Source organism: Pteronotus mesoamericanus, unplaced genomic scaffold (assembly GCF_021234165.1).
Source record: "Pteronotus mesoamericanus isolate MK-2021 breed Mesoamerican mustached bat unplaced genomic scaffold, CSHL_Meso_final contig_78, whole genome shotgun sequence".
NCBI classification, from domain to species: Eukaryota; Metazoa; Chordata; class Mammalia; order Chiroptera; family Mormoopidae; genus Pteronotus; species Pteronotus mesoamericanus.
In genome coordinates this window covers 31039779-31065878 of record NW_026555258.1, presented here as the reverse complement: position 1 = coordinate 31065878, position 26100 = coordinate 31039779, and the positions used below count along the sequence as shown (strand labels likewise).

Here is a 26100-nt window from a genome sequence, read left to right as displayed (position 1 = left end):
AAAGACTACTTTACCCAGTAAGGCTATCATTTAATATTAAAGGAGAAATAAAAAGCTTCCCAGACAAGAAAAAGCTAAAGGAGTTCATTACCATCAAACCAGGATTACAAGAAATGTTAAAGTGTTTTCTTTAAAAAGAAGAAGGAAAAAAACAGAGGACATAGTTATAAAATATAAAATGGCACTAAATACATACTTATCAATAATCACTTTAAATGTAAATTGCTTAAATGCTCAATCAAAATGCATAGGGTAACTGAATGGATAAGAAAAGAAGACCCATATCTGTGCTGCCTACAAGAAACCCACCTCAGAATGAAAGATACACACAGGCTAAATGTAAAGGGAGGGAAAAAGATATTTCATGCAAATGGAAATGTAAAAAATCCTGGGATAGCAATACTTATATATAACAAAATAGAGTTTAAAACAAAGACCATAGTAAGAGACAAAGGACACTACATAGTGATAAAGGGAGCAATCAAACAAGCGGCTACAGTTGTTGTAAACATTTATGCACCCTAGATAGGAGCACCTAAATATATAAAGCAAATTTTAATGGACAAAAAGGGGGAGATTAACAGTAATACAGTCATAAGTAAGGGATTTTAATGCCCCATTGACATCAATGGATAGATCTTTCAGACAGAAAATCAACAAGAAATAGTAGCCTTAAATGACACTAAATCAAATTGATTTAACTGATATCTTTAGAGCATTTCACTCCAAAGCAGTAGAATATGCATTCTTTTCAAGTGTTCATGGAACATTTTCTAGAATAGACCACTTAGGATACAAAACAAGTCTCAATAAATTTAAGAAGATTGAAATTATATCAAGCATTTTCTCTGACAATAATGGTATGAAATTAGAAATCACAAGAATAAAACTGAAAAATACACAAAGACATAGAAGCTAAATAACACATTACTAAACAATGAATGGGTTAGCAATGAGATCAAGGAAGAAATCAAAAGATAACTTGAAATAAATGAAAATGAGAACAACCACCCACAATTATGGAACACAGTCAACACAATCCTAAGAGGTAAATTCATAATACTACAGGCCTACCTCAAGAAACAAAATATCTCAAATAAACAATCTACCCATGACTGGTGTGGCTCAGTTGGTTGGGCATCATCCCACAAAGCAAAAGTTTTCCAGTTCTACTCCCAGTCAGAGCAAAATGCCTGCATTGTGGGTTCAGTCCCCAGACAGGGTACTTACATCCCTGGATGGGATGCTTATGATAGGCAACCAGTTGATTTTTCTGTCTCATATTGATGTTTTTCTCCCTCTTTCTTTTTCCCTCCCATCCACTCTCTCTAAAAATAAATAAATTATTTTTTTAAAATAAACAATCTAACTTTACACTTAAAGGAACTAGAAAAAGAACAACTAACAAAGTGCAAAGTGCATAGAAGAAAGGAAATAAAGATTAGAGCAGAAATAAACAAAATTAGAGTCTAAAAAAGTACAAAAGATCTATGAAGAGCTGTTTTTTTGAAAAAAATGAAAACAATGAACAAACTTTTAACTAGACTTATCAAGAAAAAAAGAGAGAGAATCCAAATAAATAATATCAAAAATAAGCCCTGGCTGGTGTGGCTCAGTGGACAGAGAACTGGTCTGTGAACTGGAGGGTCGTGGGTTCAATTTCCAGTCAGGGCACATGTCTGGGTTGCAGTCCAGTTCCCTGGTTGGGGGTATATGAGAGGCACCTGATAAATCTCACACATGTTTCCCTCCCTCTCTCCTTTCCTTCCTCTCTCTCTAAAAATAAATACATAAAATCTTTTTAAAAATCAGAAATGAAAGAGGAGAAATAACAACTGACTCCAGAGAAAAACAAGAAATTGTATGAAAATATTACAAACAAATTGGACAATCTGGATGAAATTGACATAGTCCTAGAAACATAAAATCTTCCTAAACTGAATCAGGAAGAATCAGAAAATCTGAATAGACCAATTACAAATAACAAAATTAAAGCAGTAATCAAAAACTCCCAACAAACAAGAGTCCTGGACCAGATGCCTTTACAGGTAAATTTTACCAAACATTCAAGGAAGAACTAACACCTATCCTTCTCAAGTTGTTCCAAAAAATTCAAGTGGAGGGAAGACTCCCAAGCTAATTTTATGAGGTCAGCATTATTCTAATTTTAAAACCAGATAAAGACCATGAAGAAAGAAAATTACAGGCCAATATTCCTGATAAACATAGATGCTAAAACCCTCAACAAAATATTAGCAACCTGATCTAGCAATACATGAAAAAGATCATGCACCATGATCAAATGGGATTTATTCCAGGGATGCAAGTTTGATACAATATCCACAAATCAATAAACATGATACATAAGCAAAATGAAGGATAAAATCACGTGATCATATCAGTAGATGCAGAAAAGGCATTTGATAAAATCCAGCACCCATTTATAATAATAAAAAAAAGCTCTCTGCAAAGTGTGAGTAGAAGGAATATACCTCAACATAATAAAGGCCATATATTAAAAACCCACAGCCAATACCATACACAATGGGCAAAAACTAAAAGCATTTCCATTAAGATCAGGAACAAGACAGGGATGTCTGCTTTCACCATTCTCATTCAACATAACATTGGAAATCCTAGCCACAGAAATCAGACAAGAAGGGAAAAAAAGGCATCCAAATTGGAAAGCAAGATGTAAAACAATCATTATTTGCAGATGACATGATACTGTATATGGAGAATCCTAAAGATTCCACCAAAAAAATACTAGAACTGATACATGAATTTGGTAAAATAGGATACAAAATAAATAACCAGAAATCAGTTTCATTTTTATACACCAATAGTGAACTGTCAGAAAGGGAAACTAAGAAAACAATCCCATTTACAATTGCATCAAAAAATACCTAGGAATAAATTTAACCAAGGATGTAAAAGACCTATACTTAAAAATTATAAGACACTGAAGAAATTGAAGAAGATACAAGTAAGTGGAAGTATATACCATGCTCATGGATAGGAAGGATCATCATCATTAAAACATCCATACTACCCAAAGCAGTCATAAATTCAACACAATTCCAATCAAGATACCAATGGCATGTTTCACAGAACTAGAACAAATATTCCTGAAATTAATATGGAACCACAAAAGACCCTGAATAGTCACAGCAATCTTGAGAAAGAACAATTTGGAGGAATCACACTGCCTGATATCAAACTATACTGCAAGACCATTGTGAACAAAACAGCATGGTATTGGCATAAAAACAGACATACAGATAAATGGAACAGAATAAAGGGCCCAGAAATATATCCATCCTCTCTTCACTAGTTGCTAGCTCTGGGGAAAAAAAAAAAAAAGCTAACCCCTCCTTGGTATACTGGATTGCTTACCTCCTCCTTAATCTTTTCAGCCATGGTAATGGCCAGAAATATACACAATTGGTTGCCTACTCAACAACTATTTCCCCATTGAAACAGAACAGAGTTTATTTAGGTATCCACCTTCCTCCCCACTGGCCTCTGAATGTTAACATATCTGGATGTAATGGTTGAAATGGCAACAGCCATCCTGTCACCCAATGACAGAAAATCTGAATGACATGTTGAGTCTCAGAATAACCTAACCTGGCAGTAACTCCATCTCTGGTTTTCTTGGTATGTATGACTAATAAATTTCCTCTATTATTTAAACTGGAGGTTGTTTTTTATGCTCATACAGCAGAGAATATCATACCTTAAATGATACACTTTAAAGACACCCCAAATAAATCTATATTCTGAGTAAAAACACTGTGATTGCTACACAAATAGAATTTCAAGACAAATTCCCTGATGTCACCCCACTCTCGCCCATCCCTTTTGATCTGTTTGCTGATTCTAAGTTCAACCTATAGAGAAATTCTGGAGCCACTACTAATTCTCAGGGATGTTGCTCCATCATTTACTCCCTCTCTTTTCTAAACCTTCAACGTCATTTGGGCAGTTATCAAAGAAAGAAGAAATACAAGTTCATTTTCCAGAACTGAAGAACATGAATCTCCAAATAGACGGAGCTAAGCACAACAAATAAAAATAACTTACCCCAGGGTAACTCATCATGAAAATTGAAACACTAGATATGGAGGAATTTCAAAATCCTTGTTAAAAAAATAAAGTTATATATAAATATCAGAAATCAGAATGGCATTGAACTTAACAGTAATGGAATCTAATTAGTAAGCAATAGAGCAATGCTTTCAAATTTATGAGAGGAATTGATCTCTTACCTAGGATTTTATACACAGCTAAATTATCTACTGTGAAAATTTTAAAAATATATTTTCAGACATTTGTTTCAAAAATGTTCCTTCTGTGTATCCTTTCTTAAGAAGCTACTACAGGACATGCTTCAGCAAAATGAAAGAGTAAACCAGAAGGAAGAAATTGTGGGATTTAGGACCAGGGCATCTTAATACAGGAAAAAGACAAAGGAAATTCCTAGGTTGATGATATAGAGAAGTCTAACATGGTAGTGGTATTGTAAACCCAGAGAGGAGGAGTGAGTTCAGACTGCGTCAAGCAAACAGAAAATTCTAGCAGAAAGATCATCCAGGGCTGGGAGGTTTTGCGGGGAGAGGAGCTATTTCACCATTTGGAAAATTATATGGAGACAAATTTGTATTGTCCTGCTAGAGAATTTGGGAAGAATTGGGGACAAATACATAGAAAACTAAACAAACCAAAAGACAGTCAAGTGTTAAAAGTTATATTATAAATTACATAGTAATAATAAGGATCCACAGACTACCGAATCATAGTAAAAACTGGATATTCCATCAGAAATTGTGGAGAACATGGGGGTAAAAATGTTAACTTTCTGTCTTCCATACTAGGAAGTCAAAAGAATGTTTAAGATCAATAAATAATTAAATATTATTTATAAACATGGACATAAGTGCCCATGAGACAGTTAAAGGACTTGAAAGTAATTGTCTCTGGAGAACAACACAGAGGTGGAAAGGGAAAGAACTGGGGATTGTTATTTTTCATCATAAACTTTGTAGTATTATTAAACTTTGTAACCATATGCATGTAATAATTTGATAAAATAAATATTAATTTAAAAATAAATCCTCTAACACCGTATCACCCTGTAAGTACTGTCATATTTCTCTGTTCTAACAGCCAAACTCCATTGGCCACCATGCTGTGTATTCTTTTGTGCACCCTCCTGTCTAACTTCATTTCCTACCACTCTACCACTCCCCTGAATCTATGTCAAGATCACCAATGAACTTCCAGTTGTCAAATATGATAGTTACTTCCAGCCACACTGACTTTCTTTCTTGTTTGTTTCAAGATTTTTTTAATTTATTTTTTAGAGAGAAAGGAGGAGAGAAAGAAAGGAAGAGAAACATTGATGTGTGAGAGGAACATCCATCGTTTGCCTCTTGCACACTCCCAGCTGGGGACCTGGCCTACAACCCACGCTGTGCCTTAACCAGGAATCAAACCAGTGACCTTTCAGTTCGCAGTCTGTCACTCACTGCACTGAGCCACACCAGCCAGGGCCACGCTGACTTTCTTTCAGTTTCTCTAAGACACCAACTATTTTCCTGCCTCAGAGCTTTCAAACATGTCATTCCTTCTGCCTAGACCGTTGTTCCCTACTCTTCACCTGTTTAACTTCCTTTCAACTTGCCTTTCAAGGCTCAACTTAAACATCATTTTACCAAAAGAGGCTTTCCCTGACCTCTTAAATCAAGTTCTTAATCAGTCTTAGTTGAGTCCTCTTAATACCCTGTACTTTTTTTCATGACATTTGTCACACATCATAATTATATTTTTCTTTGTATGATTGTCTCCTTCCTCCACTAGATTATAAACTCCATAAGGGAAGGGATAACATCTATTTTGTTCACCACTGGAATCCTAGCAATAGTCTCAATTCCCAACCCACAGAATCTTTGCCCAAAGATTGAATTAATAACCCTTGAAAGAGGTGTTGAAGGAGGGCCTAGAATTAGAGCACTGATTGTAGGAATTAGAAGAGAAGATAGACTGGAGAGGCTTTCCAAAAGCAAAGGCTATGACCTTGGAGAGGGGCACGCAGTGCACATATCTGGAAAATTATTACACCTTTTATGGAGGATCTTATCAGACCTTTTAAGGAGAATGTTTATGGGGAGGACTCACTTTCAGTGTGTTCTGCTGACAGCAATTCAGGTAGCCATGTACCTTGCTTAATTCACTGTGTTCACTGGGTGGGAAATTCTTGATTTCCAGATAACTTGCAAATTTTCTCTAATCTTTTTATATTCCCTTGGTGTGTTTCCTGGAGCAAAACCACTTTACAATTTACAAGAGGACAAAGAAGAGAGCCATGAAGGTTAAAGAATTTGAAGTGGTGTGCCTGTTGAAAAAAAGGACTGGGTGTGACAGGGACGAGATGTCCTGTTGTAAACTGGTAAAATGAACAGTAGTGCAGTCTCCAAAAGGCAGCAGGAGTTCAAGAAAAGAAGAGATTCCTCTTTCATATTTATTATATAGTTGCCATCTACCGAGGCCTCAGTGAATACCAGTCAGTGCACGAGGTGTTTTCTTTGTCATCTCTCTAACCCTCACCACCACCCTGTAAGAGAGGTGGCGTTACCCCCATTATCAGGTGAAGAAACCCAGGCTGAGGGAGATCAAATAACTTGCCCAGCACTACAGAATTACTCCGTAAGAGCAGTTATATACCAACCTTTTCTTAGCTCTCTATGTTGACCAAAAAGAAACAAAAGTGAATGGCCTGGAACTGGAAAGAGCAAGTCAGGGTTCTATCTCTTCATTATAAAGAATAGGAATTTGTTAGCTGAAGTGAGTTTCAGTGCCTTAACTAAAAGAGTATAATGTACATAGGGACTGAACTCCAGCAAAATGAATGAGAATAAAAATGGAACTCAACTGAGAGCCTCGGAACTGATAGGTTCTAGTGACTCCAAAAGACAGTTCAAATATAGATAATTTTGGTTTTCAATTCAGTATAAGCTGGTCCCTGGTTAATAAATAGGCTAACCAGCCTCCCTGGACAGAGCTGGCTTTTCTAGATTACCTGTCTTTCCATTGAATGCGGCACATTTCAAAGACCTACTTTGTAGTTTGTATAGTTAAGGATTTGCTTAGCCTCCCCAGGTAAAGTATAAGCTCCATAAAGTCAGGCACCATTTCTGTTTTGGTCACATAGTGCAGTGCCTAGTACTTTGTAGATGCTCAGTTAATGTTTATTGACTGGTTCATCCAGCCCTTGGGCAAGACATTGGTATCTGATGTTCCCAGGGCCACAAATTGCTCCATACATGTGCCTGAAGCAGGGAAGGAAGAAGCCCTTCCAGACCCTTGTTGGTGTGCTTGTAGGTTGGGCTTTTAGATTCCCCAAATCCTGCCTACTTTAGATGGCTCTGGTTTTGGCATTGGGTCTTGCCCTTGTTCTGAGATTTTAGCAATAAATGGATCGTGCTATTTCCAGTCCCCAGGGGAGCTCGGTGGGGCCACAACTGAGGGGCAGTGGGAGCACAGAGTTACTGCTGTCTCTGCTGGAATCGCCCCACCTCTACCCAGAGATGCTCCAGCAGAGGCTGACTAATCAGGAAATTCCAAACCCTTTTCCTGAAATGCTAAGCAGCTTGAGGAATCTCTCCAGCTGGAGTTGGAAAAGCTCCCAGTGAGGAGAGCTGAATCTTATGTAACTGTAGGAAAAGAACAAACTGTTTCTCAGCTAGGGCCGGACTTTCTGGAGACACATCCTGCATTCTTTCCTAGATGCTCCACTGGAAGCAGCTAGCAGGGCAGAGTTGAAGACTGGTGGGGGGAAGGGGGGAGAGATGAAGGAAGAGGGAGGGAGGGACGTCTGTCATTCTGGCTGGAACTTGCTCTTCTGGTTCTCATGCTGTAGTTCGCAACAGCAGTAGGGGAAATGAAGGGAACTCCAGGAGAGGAGTTGTACCTGGGCACACTTGCTCTGCCCATTCTAGAAGCCAACCGTTTGTCATTTCAGCACCCCAGTTAGGCAGACTGCAACTGTGTGTGTGTGTGTGTGTGTGTGTGTGTGTGTGTGTGTCTCCACGCCTATAATGAGTCATATTCTGCTGTGGAAAAAGAAATTTTTCTAGTTTAGTTTGGTGAAGATTCATTTTCTCCTTAGTTCAATTCACTGAACATTTTAAGCCGTGTGCCAGACTCTAGACTAAGTTAAATCGCTACACAGATGAACAATACAGTCTTTTTTCCTTAGCATGCAGCCAAGGAGGAAAGAGAAAATGTATATACATGATTTTAATACACTTCTTTGCTTTATAGTCCTTTGCAGTTTATGTAATTTAATTTTTGCTTTTATAAATGGTAATTCAGTGAACATTGTTATGTATACATCTTTGTGTACTTTTATCATGTTATTTCTTTTAAATATATTTCCTGGAAGTAGACTAAAGAAAGAGTATATTTATTTCAAATGTTGATGCATATTGCTTTGCTGCCCTCTTGAAAATGTGATGCATTCAAAAATATTGATGTACTATGTATGCCAGACATTGTGCTAGGTTCTGAGGATATAATAGTAATTATAAACAGGGTTCCTGCCCCATGGAGCTGGCTTTCCAGCATTAGAAATAGATAAACATTTATAAAATACAATGCAGGGTAATGCAAGGTGCTTTGGGAGAATATAACCAGGGCATATAATGTGGTCATAGTCTAGGAAGAGCCATTGAACTTGTGAGTTTCAATTTAAAACCTGAAGACTGATTAAGAATTAGTCAAACAACCTGAAACCTATATAATTTTATTAACCAATGTCACCCCAATAATTTCAGTAAAAAAAAATTTTAATAAATAAAATTAAAAATAAAAATAAAGTGGTTTTCTAATTTTAAAAAGAATTAGACAAATGGAGGGGCCATGTTCCAGTCAGTCTAGAAGCGATGGCCTGACTGCAGGGCAAGGCAGGACTCGCGGAAGGTGAGAGTGGAGAGGGCAGTGAGGAAGGGCAGAGGACACTTTTAAGGAGTTTGGATTTTATGGAAAGACTTTGAAGGTTTGTTTGGTTTTTAAACAAGAGGGCGATATAAATAGATTTTATTTTGAAATGATGGCTCTGGGGAGGGAGTTCAGGTTAGAGGCTGATGCAGTTCAGATAAGTGGTAAATATAGTTTGGTCTGGGGTGGTAGCATTGGCGATGGAGACGGGTGGACAGAATTAATAAGACGGTGGTTATTGGGCTGTGGTAGGACGTATAAAGTGGAAATAAATGTAAGTAAAAGAAACCCAAAACTGGTAACTTAAATAAGGTGAAAATTTCTTTCTTTCTTTTTTTAATTGAATTTATTGGGGTGACATCGGTTAGTAAAATTATATAGGTTTCAGGTGTATAATTCTACAGTGCATCAAATTTTATTTCTTTCTTAAAAATCCAGAGGCAGAGAGCCCTGGGCGCGGATGGCTGCTCCACTATCATAAGAAACCCAGGCCTCTTCCAGTTTGTTGTACTGTTATACCCAGGCCGTCTCCATGGCCCAGGATTGCTACTGCAGCTCTAGCCATGACACCTCCCTTCCTAGCATCAGGACGGAGGCGGGGAGGAAGAAGGATGCAGCCTGTTTATCTTAGAGAAATTACCAGAAGTCTCACAAACGCTTCTCCCGCTTGTCTAACTTAGACAAATGGCCACACATACCTCCAAGGAAGGTAGAAATTTAGAATTTTAGTTGTGCATCATTGTATCCAGCTGAATATCAGAATTCTGTTAAATTGAAAAAGAATGGATATTTGGCAACTAACAATCTGGGGCCTGGGAAAATGGGAAACTACAATTCAGCCAGATTGTTTACAAGATAACACTGGTTACACAGAGGTTACATGTACCGCTATTGGAAAGAGACTTCTTTGGCTTACCAGGCAAAGATTTAGCATATTAAAACTCTGTTTGTTGTTGTCATAAAGAATAAAAAAGTGTTAGCTCAGATAAGGCTCCAGCTTAAATGTAAATATAGCTGTATTGATTTGATCTGAATCGCTACTATGCAAAATTGCCATGCTTATGATTTGAAGCACCTTGTCATTCATTAATATTCAGACTATAGAAAAGAACAGACCAAAAGATTGCTGCTATTTAGAACAGAGTTTAAAAAGGACCTAAATTAAGGCATTTGCTTATTGTTCTTCTCCACCACGGATATTAGGAGTATATTATTGCGGAAAGAACAAGGGCTTTGGAGTGAGTCAGACAAGCCCAACTCCCCCACTTTCTAGCTCTGTGATCTTGGCTCAAGTCATCTCTGCAAGAGCCTCAGTTTCCTCAACTGCAAAATAGAGATAATAATACCTATTTTGCAGAGTTATTGTGGAGATTAGAAGTGTTTGTGACAAACATCTAACACAGTGGATAGCAGAGTAGATAATAAATAATAGCTATTATTATTAGTCTTTAGCTATTCATTCATTTCCTTCTAGTCTGTGGTATGTAGGCAGGTATAACCACAGTGATTCCTGACCCTTTGCATAAATGTTATTAGGTTGCTTCTACAGCAGTTTGACTCCTGTTTACAAAGCCTGTAACTATTTGTGATAAATTCTAGATTCACTGTCATCCCTAAGCCTTAGCTCAAAATGAGCTCACCCCTACCCTCACATCTTTCATCTGTATTTACTGTGTCCAAACCCATCTAACTATTGAGTTTCCTGTGCTATCCACAACCATACTACATATAGAGGTGGAAGGGGTGGGGAGGAGAGAAGGATTTGGGACATGAGCCAATTCAAGTGTGGGTTTGGAAAGGGGGTGGGGTGCTGATAGAGACATGAGATGGTATTATGAAGCAGCAATAGAAAAATAAAGACTGTTTATGGCTCAGTCTGCACTCCAGAATGATAATGCAATAAACTAAATTCCACAGATGTTTTGGAAGCGCTTTATATGAGGGGAATTAGCCAGTCTGTCAGCTCCAATACAAATAACCTCAGAATTCCTCCTTCACATTCCTCAGTGGCTCCTTAGAGGGGAGCTGCCTCTGAAATACATGCATCAGCCTTTCGAGGAGAGGAAAGAGGATCTCTGGGCAGGCCCAGCAGAGTCAGAATTTTGAGCTATAGACTTTGAATAGATAGGCCTTTAAGATGTAGTGTAGAGGTCAGCCAGTTACGGCTCATGCCAGGGTGATTTTATACAGCCCACAAACTGAGAATAGTCTTTTACATTTTTAAAGAATATATATATATTTTCTATATGGCAAAACTGTGTGGCCCACAAAGCCTAAATATTTACTATCTGTCCCTTTACATGTTTACTATCCGGCCCATTACAGATAGAGTTTGCTGGAAGCAGGTGGGTCTCACCAGAGGCTGCAGGACATCAGAACACCTGTTTTGAATCCCAGGTAGGCACTTGTAGAAAAAGAAGCATCAGCATCAACAAAGAATAGATTACTGTTTCTCCTTTCCAAGAGCTCTGGAGACCTGGCAAACCAACCCCATACTGAGGGATTGCTGGGTTGGAAAGAGTGAAGGCTTTTGTTGGGTTTAGAATACAGTATTGCCTTTGTTCTAACTGAGCAGTGGAATGCATCCTTTCATTAACGTTGCTTTCTCAGGCCTTTAGGCTAAGTCCAATTTGTAAATACTGCTGTTGGAATGCTGTATCAAAGGGATACAAGCCTCTGATCCATGTCATGGACCCAGGCATAGAGGAGAATTCGTTTTCTAAATGGAGTAAGTGGGTGAGTGGAGGTGTTTCTTTTTGCTTGCCTATTTCTACTTTCTCCATTACACATTAATGGAAATTAACACCTTATGTCCAGGAAAGCAGATTCCTAACTGTTTCAACTGTCCCTCAAAGAGGCGGGAATTATAGTCCTGAAAGACAAGAACTGCACCTCCAGGTGCAGACCAGGTTCACTTCCCAATACAGCCACCATGACCTAGAAGGGAAAACTCAGAAGGCCATGGCTTTTTGCTTGTATGCATGAATGACTATCATATTTCTGAAATACTTAGATCCAAAGAATTTACAGCATTTAAATTTCTTGCTACCTATTATTTTAATTGTTCAATTTTTTTCCTTGCCACAATACCAGAGAGTGGATACAATTAGTCCCCTTTCTGATGGTAAACCTAGAGCTTTGAGAGGACAAGTACCCTGCCCCCAGATGACCTAGCCAGTCAGAGAAAAAGCCAAGAATGAAAGCCCTGTTCCTATCCTTGGGCATCCTGCCATGATCCTAGGCAAGGGTAGCTTCCAAATGGAGCAGAGATCAAGCCCCTTATCGCTAGTGATCAAATCTGGTTGTTTCTGAAGCTGTATTGTTGTTCTGATGACTGGGTGGATAAGCCTTGAATGACAGGAAAAAATGTATTGAATGGGTGGTTCAGCAGCCTACCTTCTTACAGCACCCTGGCTCCTCGAGAAATTTATATGTTGTGTCATTGCCAATGATTATGAGTCAGCCACAGGCAGGAAGATGATGGAGTCATTGGTACTGTGCATATGGCTACGTGGCTGTTTTCTGTGTACTTCAGCATTCCTACCTGGTGTGTGGTACATTGTTGTCATTCCATACAGTCTGCTGTGTGCATGGCCCCTCAGCAGGCCAGTCTACATCTATTTACATCAGCTGTCCAGCTGTCGGCCTCCCCACACCCGTCTGCCTAATGGGACGAGATGAAATCTGTTAGGGGCTGTCTTTCAGAGATGAGTGGGATATTCACAGAGTTCCAGATACTGTGGTCAAAGTGTAAGTTCCCTAGAACACCAGTCTCTCTCTGGGACTTGGAATAAAGAGGCTTTTGGGAAAAAATTTCCAGGCACTGGACCAGGGGAGGGCTTGCTTTTAGTGTTTTTGTCCTACTGTGTCATGTCTAGGAAAGAAGCTCTGGCCAAGGAAATTTTCAAGGGACTCGATATACCTGGTAAAAACCGTACAAAATCAACTGAGGACCAGTCTAATCTTCCTTTACTTTAAATATCCTCTAAAACCCTCCCAAGTGGTTTTTTTTTTTTTTTTTTTTTTCTTAACAGTGTCAGCACCCACTGCACTAATCTGGGACTTGTGACTGACAAGGCTGAGCTTCTGGAAGGTTGAGTGACAGTCTTCCCTTGATTTTATTCAGATCATTTCACTGCAAGCCAATGTGTGTGTGCAGGGGTGTGTGTGCGTGCGCACGCGCCATCCCAAAACGACGTATTAGGTTTCTTGTCCAGGGCCCACCTAACTCAGGAGAATTCTATAAACAACAGCTCTCATGTGAGGGCCATCTGATCCCTTGGGACTAGGTCCCTTGGGATCCCTATGTCCCTGGACATAAGACAGCTCTGTTCCCTTTCCCCTTCCCTGTCCCTGTTAATAGTGAACTGTTCTCAGTAAGGCTTGCTTCCTCCAGAATCTGACTTAGCATCCTGAAGAAGACTGAGGCCACTCCTATAGCAGGAAGCTGCCCTAGATTTGGGCAGTAACCAGTAGAACTTGATACTGACGCCAGAGTGTAAAAATAAACACCTCCTACAGTGCTGTCTTAATCCATTGGCATCAGAGTTGCTATTATTAACCCGTAGGCCTCATAGGCAGCTGTGATGGGCAGACAACAGCCTGGACAGACCTATCCTGCCAGCTTGGGATCAGACTGTTTCTTTCCTACACCTACTGGGATCTGATCTGGGGTCCCTGGAGAAGCAACGTTAGTCTGGGAGCATGCCCTGCAACAGGTAATACTAGAGATGAATTAGTGTCTTTGGTTTGGGAGAGCCTTAGGTTCCCAGGGCCAGCCTGCCAGTCCAGAGTATAATTGACGCGGGATGACTAATTCAGTCCTAGTGCTGGGAAGGCAAAAAAGGGACATGACTTTTTCCATTTCCTTTGGCTCTTTTGAAGAGATTTTGCCTGCTGGTTCCCTGGATCCAAAGCCTTTATGTTTTCTGGGAAATTGGGAAAGGAGAGAGGAAAGAACTCCATTGGTCCTCTGCCAAAAATATAATAAGAATAGTGACCATAACTGAGCACTTACCTTATATCAGGCACTTTACATACACTATCTATTGAATTCCACTGCAAGCTTTGGAGGGAAAATATCATGACAGTTTTACAAATGAGGAAGCTGACATTTAATGAAGTTGAGTAACTTCCCAAAGTCCACTGCCGGCAAACAGTATGTCAGATTTGAATCCAGACCTGTCTGCACCAAAATCCATGTTCAGAATCATACAGAACCTAGGTTCCTGAATATTCAGGAGCCAAGGCCAGACTCCAGCCACAAGCTTTAAAATTTCTTTGCTTAAGTAAACATCGATTTACTCTTTAGTCCTTTAAGTAAAGCAAAAATCAAATAACTGGTACACAGTAATGGTCTTTGCTGCCACCTGCTAATGAGGTAGTCCCTGTTCTCTTACCAAGCACAGTGAACTGGACATGAAAACTGTCATCTAAAGTTTATTGGAAAATACGTCACCATTGGGAAAAGTTTTGACCCTGAGGAATCTCAGGGACTGTGACCGCTCTGCTGAGAAAAAGCCCAGACTGGAACCTAAGGGAGCCAGGCATAGACAGTTTCTAGTAATCGCACTGAGAGAGGAGTGTGCTTAAATAAAAATATTTCCTTGAAGGGCAGCTAGGCTTTTCTCTTTCTCCTGCCTCCCCCACCCTACCTCCACAACTGGCTTGTGTAATTCAATCTAGATTCTTCTCATACCCTACTTCACTGTGCATATGTGGCCTTTTATTTACTACAGCTTTTGACAGACTGATTGGATAGCAGTTTACCCATGTGCACGCCTCAGTCCAGTGCCGGGGGGAGGGGAAGCAGAAAACACTCTGGCCTTTCTTCCTGGAGCCCTGAAGCCAAAAGGAACAACCAAAGGAAAAGCAAGGGGTTGACCACACTGAACAGTTAAGGAGAAGCATAAGGGCCTTTTCTGTCCCAGCGAATTTGCTCCTGCAGATTCACACTTGAGAGCCACGTCCAAGCACAGCAGCCCACGGGGGGCCTTTCGGCCCCCACCCCTGGTAATTATCTCTGGTCCTGGTTTTCCTGCTCCCTAGCTACACCTACACCTAGGATTAGGAGGCTTTATCTCTCCATCTCTTTATCCTGTGGGCCTTACTCACTGCTGCTTCCTCCATCTTATTTGAAGAACTCAGTCTCTCAAGGTAGGAACTAAATCTTTCCTAATTCCCTGTAGTCTTCTTCTCCCTCCCTAACCTGTTAACCCTAAAAGAGATAGGATTGACAGCAAATTCTCAGTCTCTAGAGACTTTTAACTGGAGCGGTTAGAAGCCAAGCACCTGGGAATATAGATATGTGTGTGTATGTGTTTTATGTATTTATGTGGAAAGGCAGGACGGTGAGAGGGAGGACATCTTCTAGCACCCTGCAGGAGAACCTTCCCTTGGGCTGCAGGTTTTATCCTGACCTGGTTCGTAATTAGAGTTTACAGGGACCTTAGGAGGTCGTCTGATTCAGCCTTCTGCCTAACAGGTACTGGGAGTCGAACTAAGGAAGCAGTCAAATGGTTGACCTAATGGAGAAAGGCATACAGTTGCTGGCTGGGTCAGTGGAAGAGAAGAATTTTTTTTCCCAGGTACAATCCCTTTTGAGCAGAGAGAGACCATGGGACAAAGTTGAGTTTGTTATTAGATTCTTATGGAATAAAGAAAGGCAACCCTTTACAACTCAGTGAGGGTCAGCGGCTTCTGGCTTATTCTTTCCCTGGGTATAGTTCCCAGTGCTGCAGTCTCCATTCATTGAACTGGGGCCTTTGGAGCTTCAGGTGCGGCTGATCCTAAGAGATAAAAGGCTTGGCGCCTACTGGGGATTCCTCCCCTGGATATTCTCTGTTGGTGATTTTTTTTGTTTGTTTTCGTTAAATCCTCACCTGAGGATATGTTTATTGATTTGAGAGAAAGAGAGAGATGTGATAGAAACATCAATCGGTTGCCTATTGCATGCGCCAGGAGTGGAAATCAAATCTGCAACCTAGGTGTGCGCCTTGACCAGGGATTGAACTCACAACCTTTTGATGCACGGGATGATGCTCCACCTAACTGAACCACCTGGCCCGGGCTCTGTCAGAGACTTCGATTACATTAAAGGTGTCTGCATATTTCCGTTTTATAAGGGAGGAGATAGACTTTGGGGGAAAGAAGATACACCCACACCGGGTGGATTTAGGAAAGAGCCCATTCCACTTTAAAGCCAGGCCTCTTCTAGAGTGTTTGTATTTGACCTTTAGGAGTGGCCTTTTAGCTGAACCTTTCTGTAACGTTATTGAGAGGCCAACAGAAAAGCAAGCTCTGTGCTTGGAAAGAGGACTCTGTTTCAGAGAAGCCTGATAAGGGAGCAGCTGGGTGTGTTGGGACAGCCCTTCAGGCTGGGTCTCTCTCAGCACACCCCCAGCGTGCTGCCTGGCCTCATTGGAGTCCAAAATAACAGAACACAGAGCGGCGTTGGTGGTATAGCGGTGAGCATAGCTGCCTTCCAAAATAACAGAACACTAGTTCAAAACAGTGGCCTCTTCAGCTAGGAGCGGCGACACACAACCCGGAGGAAAGACAGATGAACTCCAGGAGGTTAGTTGCCACTCCATTTGTAGGACCAGACTCATGGTGCAACAGCCAGGTGCTCTCAGGCATCTAGCAGCTTGTTTATTCTCTCCTTGCAATTCAGCCCAGTTCATTTCTGCACTCAGAAGTAACTCTGTTATTAGTACAATTAATCGACATCATTTTCCAAACATATTTGATTTGAAAGCCACGAAGAAAAAGAAGAGAGGCCTTCTATCAGTTAATCATTTGTTTCATTCCGCATTTCTCCAACCCCAACAAACCATGCTCAGTCTTGTCTTTGCCCAGAGGTTTTCAGAATTTCTTCCTCTGAGCCGTAGGGTGCCCTGGAGGTGCCTTTGGGGACCCCAAAGTAGAGAGAGTAGAGAGAGAATTAGAATGTATGGGTCTTTAGGTCTCCCCTGCTTCAACCAGAGTTTATCTGTCATGGTGCCATATATGCAGTAGGAGTCCAGTGAGTGCTGTGGCTTGGTGGTATGTTTGATTGATTGACTGATTCCTGAGATGACTTTAATTATTGGCCTTGGGATACTTCTAGATCAGAGAAGAGTATATAATATATCATAGTTTATTTTGATTTGTTATGATTTGAGCACTTCTGAACTTTTCCTGTTGGAATCAATCATGCAGTCTGAGGTGAAAACATAGCTAAAAGGAGTTACCTAACATAGGTGGTTGTTGGTGTAGAGAACACCTGACTAGGTCAACACAAGCAAAAGTACTTCCTGTTGATTTCCAAAGAATGTCCTGAGGTGAAAGGTAAGCCGAGTGATTATTAGGAAAGACTAGGGACAGAGGTCTACTAAAATCACATTGTATGTGGTTTTTTAGTACTACTTGCTTTCACTAAAAATTAACCTGGAACTCTGGTCCTCCCCTTGCTTACTCCGCAGCTAGCTCATGATTTCTTTTCCCCTTTTTGGGAGTAGGGGAGTAGAATCAGAAATGTTTCCTATTTACTACTATGAGTCCTGAAATGCTTTTTTAAAGTTTTTATATATTTATTTATTTTTAGAGAGAAAGAGAGAAATATCAATATGTGGTTGCCTCTCGCGCACCTCCTCCTCGGGGCCTGACCTGCAACCCAGGCACGTGCCCTGACTGGTAGTTGAACCGGCAACTCTTTGGTTCACAGGCCAGTACTCAATCCACTGAGCCACACCAGCCAAGGCTAAAATATATGTTATAGGATTCAGTTTTTTGCAGTAGAAGGGAGTCCCTTAATATCTTGTTCACTGTAATGCAAGTACCAAAAGTCTATATAATTTGATATCCTGCTTTTTAAATTCTCTTTTAAGCCTTTTTTTAATACTAGTAATCATTCATTATAAGCATAATATCTATGGTTCCATTATATTCTATTGCATTACTAGACCATTGTTTAATTATCCATTTTTCTATTGGATATTTAGAATATTTTCAATTTTTTGCCATTGCAAGCAATCCTGTGGTGAACATTATTATGGTAATATGAGGTAAATTTGGATGGAGGGATACAAAGGAAAACCATAGCTATTTCTCTGAGTAAGGGTTGTTAACTCAAATGCTTTGTAAAGTCCAGGCAAATAATGCAAATGAGTAAAGTGAACCAGTGAAGTTGGCTAAGTACAAAAGACCATAAAGAGTGATGGGAACATTTCAAACTGAAGGGTCATCTTATGAGGGTAGCCACTTCTTATGAGGGTAGCCACGTATGAGGGTAGCCACTTCTCAAGTCCAGCTGATTGTTACCATCTAAGAATGAGGGCCTGGTATGGTAAATTCTTCTGATGTTTCAAGCATGACATCCTGAAAATTCAGGGTATTTTTTTAGAAATTTCAAATATTTATGGTGGCATTTTATTGAAGCTACATCAAACCTGTTGACATACAGGATGAGAACGCCAGGCTGTCCACCTGGCAACCTTTGTTGTATGCCTGACTATGAGAATAAACGGTAGGGACATACTGACTGAAGACATCCTTCAATCATCTCTCCATCCTCAGTGTGAAAAAAGGGAGAAGTGGGGACAAAGAATTTATCTCAGCATTGAAGATTTATTTACTAAGCACTTTACTGAGGCTCAGCTTTTTGGTTTTGTTTTCCTTCCTCTCCTTCTTCTCCTCAAATATGCCTTCTCAGCTTAAGCTAACTTTGTAAAAGCTGACTTGGGTTCAGCTAGCCCTGCTGCGCTTGCCATCCAGTAGATTTATCAAACAAACATGGGTGTCGCCCTACTAAGTGCCAAGGTCCTATGCTCAGAATTACTTATCAAAATATGAGACACAGTCTCACACTCCAAGAGTGTGCTGTCTTCAGGAGCTAAATAACAAAATAAAATGGCCAAGGCTTGGTACCAAATGAGCTATATAGACCATTGGACTTGAAGAAGTTCAGAAGAAAGACTTCCACCCTGGCTGGTGTGGCTCAGTGGTGATTGAGCGCCAGCCTGTGAACCGAAAGGTCACTGGTTCAATTCCCAGTCAGGGCACATGCCTGGGTTGCGGACCAGGTCCCTGGTGGGGGACACGTGAGAGGCAACCACATATTCATGTTTCTCTGCCTCCCTTTCTCCCTCCTTTCCCCTCCGTCTAAAACTAAGTAAATAAAATCTAAAAAAAAAGAAGAAGAAAGACTTCCACAATAACAGAATTTGAAATAAATTTGATAAAGAAAGAGAAAGAACTTACGGACATAGACAACAGTGTGGTGATTGTCAGAGGGAGAGGAGTCGGTAAAGGTGGAAGAGAGCATAAGGGGAAGGAATGGCAATGGAAAAAAGACAATAAAAAATAAACTTTAAAAAAAGAAATAAATTTGGCAATGGAACATGGTTGGATAAGTAGGAAGGAACTTTGAGCACCTCATTAAGGAATTTGGATTGTCCTGTAGGCAACTGGGAGCCACTGTAAGCTTTTAGTAATCAGATGATGTATTGAAGGCTGTATTTGGGAAGATAAAGATTGTATCAGTAGATAGGATAGCTGGGAGGAGAGAAACAGAATGAAAGCAAGAAAACTAGTTAGAAGACTATATAACAATTCAGAGGAAAGGCAATATAGGTCTGATTTAGGATGATAGATATTAGTGATGGAAACTTGAAAGGTGATATTACAAAGGTTAAGAACACTGACTTTGGAATCAGACAGATCTGTATCTGAATCCTAGATCAAACATTTGCTGGCTAAGTTACCTTAGGAAGATTATTTAATATCACTGAGCCTCAGATTTCTCATCCGAAAAATAGAGATAATAATAACTTAGCTTGGAGAGTGGCTATATATGGATTATATGAGATAATGTAAGTAAGTGCTTAGCCTAATAGCTGGAATATAGAAAAGCACAATAAATTATTAGATCAATTTCTAAAACATTGGAAGGAAGATTCAGCATGATTTGGTGATTGTCTGAATATGAAGACTCCAGATGACTCGTAACATATTCAGGCATGTGTTACTAGTAATCTAAAGAAAGCTGATTTCAAATAGAAAAATCAATTTTGCTTTAAGATGTGTTGGATTTGAGGTAATAGTAGGAAGTATCTAATAGGCTATTGGAGATTTCATCCGGAAGTTCAGGAAGAATTTAAGATTTGGAAAGCAACAGCGTCAACAATTCTCTGCTTGAAGACTCAGTTCTGAGCCTTGTTGTAAATCTACATTTAAATATGGGCCAGGTATTGTTTTATTAAACAATGAAGAAAGAACTAGAAGTAGAACTAGGAGGCTTGGTATTGGCAGAGCCAAAGGGGAAAAAAAGGTTTCAGTAGGAGAGGATGGCTAAGTGTCAATTTAAATATTATAAGTTCAAGAATTATAACTGCTTCAGACAGTTCAAGTATTACAAGAAGACAGGCTTCTGGTGCTTAAGAAATGGTTAAGGAAAGAGAAGAGTTAACATAGTTTATTCTTTTAAGGATTTTGGTGTTGGAAGAAAACAAATGAAAGGGGGAATTGTCTGAGGTCCCTGGACTGGCACACCAGAGATGGCTAAGATAAAAGACAAAGTGGTTGCACCATTTCAGAATCCTCCCAGCAATGTATGAGGGTTCCAATTACACTGCATCATCATCAACACTTGTTATTGCCTGTCTTTTTTATTTTAGCCAGTCTAGTAAGGTAAAGTGGTATCTCATTTTAGTTTTGATTTGCACTTCCCTAGTAACTAATGATGTTGAGATTCTTTTCATGTGCTCTTGACCATTTGTATGTCTTCTTTGGAGAAATGCCTATTAAAAATCCTTTGCCTGTATTTTAACTGGATCTTATGTCTTTTTGTTGAGTTGTAAGCATTTTTTATATATTCTAGTCAGAAGTCCCTTATCAGATATGTGATTTGCAAAAATTTTCTTCCGTTCTGTGAGTTATCTTTTCACTATCTTCATTGTGTCTTTTGAAGCGCAAAACTTTTCAATTTTTTTGAAGTTCACCTTACCTATTTTTTATTTTGTCACTTGTACTTTTGGTATCATGTCTAAAGATGCATTGCCTAACTCAAGGTCATGAAGAGTTATTCTTTTTTTCCCCTAAACTTTCTTTTAATAGACCTTTTTTTTTTTTTTTTAACATGAACAGCAATGGTCTTCTCTTCCAAGCCTTTGTGTCAGATCTGCCAACCACTCACTCATTTATACTCACGGAACATCTCTTTTCGGACTGCTCTTATTGAACAAGACTGACTGAACCACCTGTATATGCCAAGCACTGTGCTTGGTTTTATGGGAAACATGAAATGAAAATTATACTGAGCTGTGTACTGAATGTTGGGGACACAAAGATGAATGTAACTTGGAATGAGCAGTCTAGAAGAGACATTAAGTCAGATATGCAAAAAGAAAGAGCAATAACCATGTCAAATGAGAAATGATTTACTTAATCCTTAAACCTATCGTGGACTGATGTTAGTTTCTGATGAGGTTTGTGTCAGAATGCGATGAAATGAGAAAAATGACAGTATGCTTTCTTTTATGAAATGATGACAGATGATGTAAGGTGTTTGTTTTTTTTTTAAATGATGCTACTTGGCAATATAAGAAATTGGCAATTCTATATTGATCCCCTGGATTTTGTGGGATTTTTTTCTTTGTAAAATCAACAACCTGCAGCCTTGGGTTCACAAGATAGAGAAATCATTTCTGGTTCTGGGGTGATCAGTGAAGATTTGATGGAGGAGTTTATCTGGGCCTTGTAGCTTTGGATAATTCTGACTGTAGCCAAGTATAACAGGCAGGAGAATCTGAACAAAGGCAGCAGAGTGGAAATGAGCTTATGAAGCAGGTTTGAAGGACTGCATGACGGAGTGTGGGAAGTAAGTTTGGGTAGAGGGGGAATAGAGAACTGAGACAGAGGACCTTGAAAGCCAAAATGAGGAGTTTGATCTTGATTCTCTGGGTTATGGGAGGACCAATGAAAAGGGCAGGAGGAGTGGCATTGAAGAAAGAAGGTGGTTCAGGGAGACGGATCTGGCAGTACTAGGAGGTAAATTGCAGGTGAGAAGACTAGTTAAGAGGTAGTCGAGGTTTATAATGGGACAGTATTTATGTTTGGTTTCTAGCCAAAAAATAATTTGATCTTTCATCAGAAACCCTATAGATCTTGGGCAGTAGTGGCTGGAAAGTAGGTGACAATGTGGTCTATCATGTAGTGAAGTAAGCCAAGCACTGGAAACATGAGAGCTACCACCTGCCATATAAGAAACAGGAAACATTTCGTAAGTAGTGGCTCTCCAGTGCAATGCATGGCTTAGCCTCACAGAAATTTCAGGGACAAAGACCCTGGGCCCAGAGTTCTTAAAATAAGAAGCTAGAACTCCAACCACTTTGTCGTGGACATTGACTTTGCCCTAATCTACAACTGCTTATCCAAACCCCTTTGAGGTCTGTATGAGCTAGGGGAGAAAGAACTACAGTGACACCATTTCTGCTCCTTTTACTTTCCCTGCGAGGATCACTAATGGTTAGTTTTATGATCAGCAGCCTCCCTCTCCTTCCCTTCCTCATTGTTTCCTGTTTTTGTAGGATGCCCCTCAAATAAGTCAAGGCTGAAGATAGGTTTTGGCATTTTAGCCACTTCTGTTCTCTCTACAATTCAGCTCATCTCAGTATAGCATCAGTGGGCATGTGAGTCTAATAGGGAATAGATGAAACAATAAGAAGAAAGAAACTATTTCTTCTGGATCCTGTGTGGTGGTGGCTGCTATGTTCCTGGCCAGTGGATCCAAGCCTTCTTTCTAGGGACTTGAAATCCAAGGGCTTACCTTTGGAGCCCAGATAGTAGTCAACACTGGGAGGAGCCCAGACAAGGCTAGTGCTTAGGGGCCATGCCCAACGTGAGACCATCTCTGTGTTCAAGGGTAGTGGGCAGTGGCATAAAGTGGACAGAAACATGCTGCTACTTACTGTACAATTGGCTCTGGCTGTGGCTTCTCTACTGTTTACTGATTCCCACAAAACTGGCCCAGAACCTGAAGAGGGTGAAGCAGGGACGGGGTAGAGGGTTCTGTAGGTCTACAAGCAGAACAGAATTTTTTTTTTCCTTGCCTAGCCTTCCTTTCTGTAGAAAACAGCCTTCTCATCCCCAGAGACTGCCCAAATGGATTTTGCCTCCCACCCCCCCACCCCCTCACAGACCCAGCTGGATCCTACTCGTCACTATCCAAAAACTGATGCAGAGTCCTGACTGGAGTGGCTTAGTGGCTTGAGCACTGGCCCGTGAACTGAAAGGTTGCCAGTTCGATTCCTCATCAGGGCACATGCCTGGATTGCAGGCCAGGGCCCCAGCCGGGGGCATATGAGAGGCAGCCAATGCTTCTCTTCCTCTCTTTCTCCCTCTCTTCCTCTCTCTCTAAAAACAACAACAAAAACAAACAGTAAATAGCCCTGGCTGGTGTGGCTCAGTGGATTGAGTGCCAGCCTGTGAGTCAAGGGGTCGCCGGTTTGATTTCCAGTCAGGGCGCGTGCCTGGGTTGCAGGCCAGATCAGGTCCCCAGTGTGGGGTGCATGAGGGGCACCCACACATTGGTGTTTCTCTCCCTCTCTTTTTCCCTCCCTTCCCTTCTGTCTAAAACAAATAAATGAAATATTTTTAAAATTAAAAAAAAAAAAACTGACGTAGGTGAGAGGGGAAGATTCTATTCCACATTAGCAGACTCTCTGAAGATCCAGTGATCTGAGCTGGACCCTGTGTTAGGAAGGGGGCCTGTAGCCAACTTGGTCCTAAGGTTCACCATCACCCTGTGTAGAGAAGCCTACCTATGGCACAGTCTCTCTTTTCCTGAGACAGACCCATTCCTCCCAAGAGGCACACCCTGGAAACCTAGTGCGAAGTCGACGTGGGCATCCTTAAAGAGTGAACTTGGTGTTACAGCTGTCCCTGTCGCCTCCCTTGAGGGCCTCAGGAACCCCTTCCCAGTCTGGCGGCTCCACCCAGAGGCCAGTCTGGAATCCTAGTGAAAGGGAAAAGCTGGAAAACAAGAAGTCATTCAGAGTGGGCAAAAAGAGGAGGGAGAGGTTTCTGGCTAAGATCTAAAAGGAGGGGCCTAAGGAAGGAAGGAAACTCTAAGCCTCTGCCCAGACTTTTTTCTGAGACTCTTAAGGACAAGAGAGGAGCTAAGCCCAGTGCTCTCCCTGGCTTCCTTTGCTGCCTTGAGAGCTCTCATCTTCCAGCACTGGCTGCCCTCGGAGCCTGTCTCCTTTCTCCCCTCCCTAGGCGAAGGCCCTCGGGGACTGACAGGGAGGGAGGCTGAGCGGCTGTACTGTGGGCATGCCTGCTCCTTTCCCTTCCCCCTTCCCTTAGCAGCAACGTCACCGCAGCACCAGCGGCAGCAGCGGCAGCAGCAGCAAGGATATTGGGTCTGGGATTGCGCAGCCTCCTTGCATTAGCAACGTTGCCATTGTATTAGCAGAAATCAGATCTTAGGAAATCGACCCAGTGCCCCCTGTGTGGTCCCATGGAACAGTGCCTCAGCTGGAACTGTCAAGGTTGAGCTCGGTCGGAGTGCAAAAGGAACAGAAGCCTTCGGGTTCAGCTCAAAGCCCCATACCGAGGTATGGCTCAGCGGAGCTGGGGGAGGGGCAGGGCACGGACGGCAGGATAACCGATCAGCACATTTGGACGCTGGCTTCTGAGGGTTGGCTTTGTCTTTCCTAAAGATAGAGAGGGAGCATACGAGCAAACATTAAACAAATTCGTCCATGCATATATTTGGTGCAGAGATGGGTAAAAGCAGATCGGCTAATGCCATGTACAAATATATTTATTTTATTGTATTTTATTTTATTATTTTCTTTCTTTTCTGTCAAGAAGGAGAAGAGCCCCTCTATCCTTTCTGGGCATCTCTAATGAAGCTGTTATAGTGCGGGTCAGGGTAGAGAGGATCAAATCTAGAAACAAAGGCTTAATGGGAGGAGACACCCCTAAAGCTACTGTAAGTTTATGATGGAGAACAAGCAGGGATCCGTGCAGCTTTCAAGAGGATGGGCCGAGAAGCATCCAGCCCATCCTTTCCCTCCACATATACATACATGCATATAGGCACACATACCCTCTCCTGGCACTATGGGAGCCACGGGGCTCCAGGTAAAAATGGATGGAGTAAGAAAGAAGGTTGACCAAGAGAGCTCCACAGGATGGGGGGAGGGAGGAGGAGGAAGGCTCTGTAATGCCTAGGGCACCTGACCTGTTATACTCCGTCCTCTTACAGAGACTTAGATTTCTAACAGGAAGATACCTAAGCATAAGCTGATGCTCCTAAATTCATCCTCCTGCTCTCTTCCCTCCAGTCCTGCCCAAGAGAGGACCCTTGCAGTGAAAAAGTTATCGGTCCTACTGAGACTTCTCCTGGGACCTCAGGACAAGGTCAGATTGCTGGAGAACAGCCACTGATTACCACTGTCTCCCCCATCCTCCCTTAGGAGGCCAAGAAAAGAGGTTCTACCGACTGGCAGAAAGACCCTGATGACCAAAGACGGGAAACCTTTCTTCTGGAATTTAGGAACATTTTCCCGCCCAGAGTTGCCATATTGCTGAGCAGATAGGAGTTCCTTAAATTTGCCCTGGCCCCTGTGGCTCAGTTGGTTGGGCATCCCCCTGGAGACCAAAAGTTTGCTGGTTTGATTCCCAGTCAGGACACATTCCTGGGTTGCAGGTCTTTCAGCAGGAAGCAACCAATCAATGTTTTTCTCTCACATTGATGTTTCTCTTCCTCTCTTTCTCCCTCCCTTCCCCTCACTCTGACATCAATAAAGAAAAAAAAAAAATTTAAAGAAAAAAAGCCAAAAGTTAGGATTCCTAGATCCCATCTTAATTCTGTCATTTATTCACTGAGTGATCTTGGGGAAGTCATTTTATTTTTCCGAATGTCAATTTCCTTATTTTTAAAAACGAAAGTGGCTCTGCCAACTTTGGTGAGTAGTGGTGAGGATCAATGAGATGCCATGCATAAGAAATGTACATGTGAAAGTTTGAGGATGGTGGAAGGCATGAATGCAAAAATCTCATGAGATGCCCACAGAACTTCACATCTTAATTGGCTAAACTAGAGTTGTCTGTGGA

General features: G+C 41.1%; 1 protein-coding gene across 5 annotated transcripts in view; it reads left to right on the top strand.

The window, feature by feature from the left end:
- The window catches only part of RUSC2 (RUN and SH3 domain containing 2), a 61224-nt gene that overhangs the window by 12686 nt on the left and 22438 nt on the right, over nucleotides 1–26100 (top strand). Inside the window, exon 2 of one of the 5 annotated variants that reach the window (XM_054584689.1) lies at nucleotides 24452–24593. The exons of 3 other annotated variants lie outside the window; for them this stretch is intronic. The gene's annotated coding sequence lies outside the window, so the exon portion shown is untranslated. Of the gene's footprint in view, nucleotides 1–23774; nucleotides 24594–26100 lie in introns of those variants that run through there. One more of the 5 variants, XM_054584686.1, reaches the window with a different exon arrangement.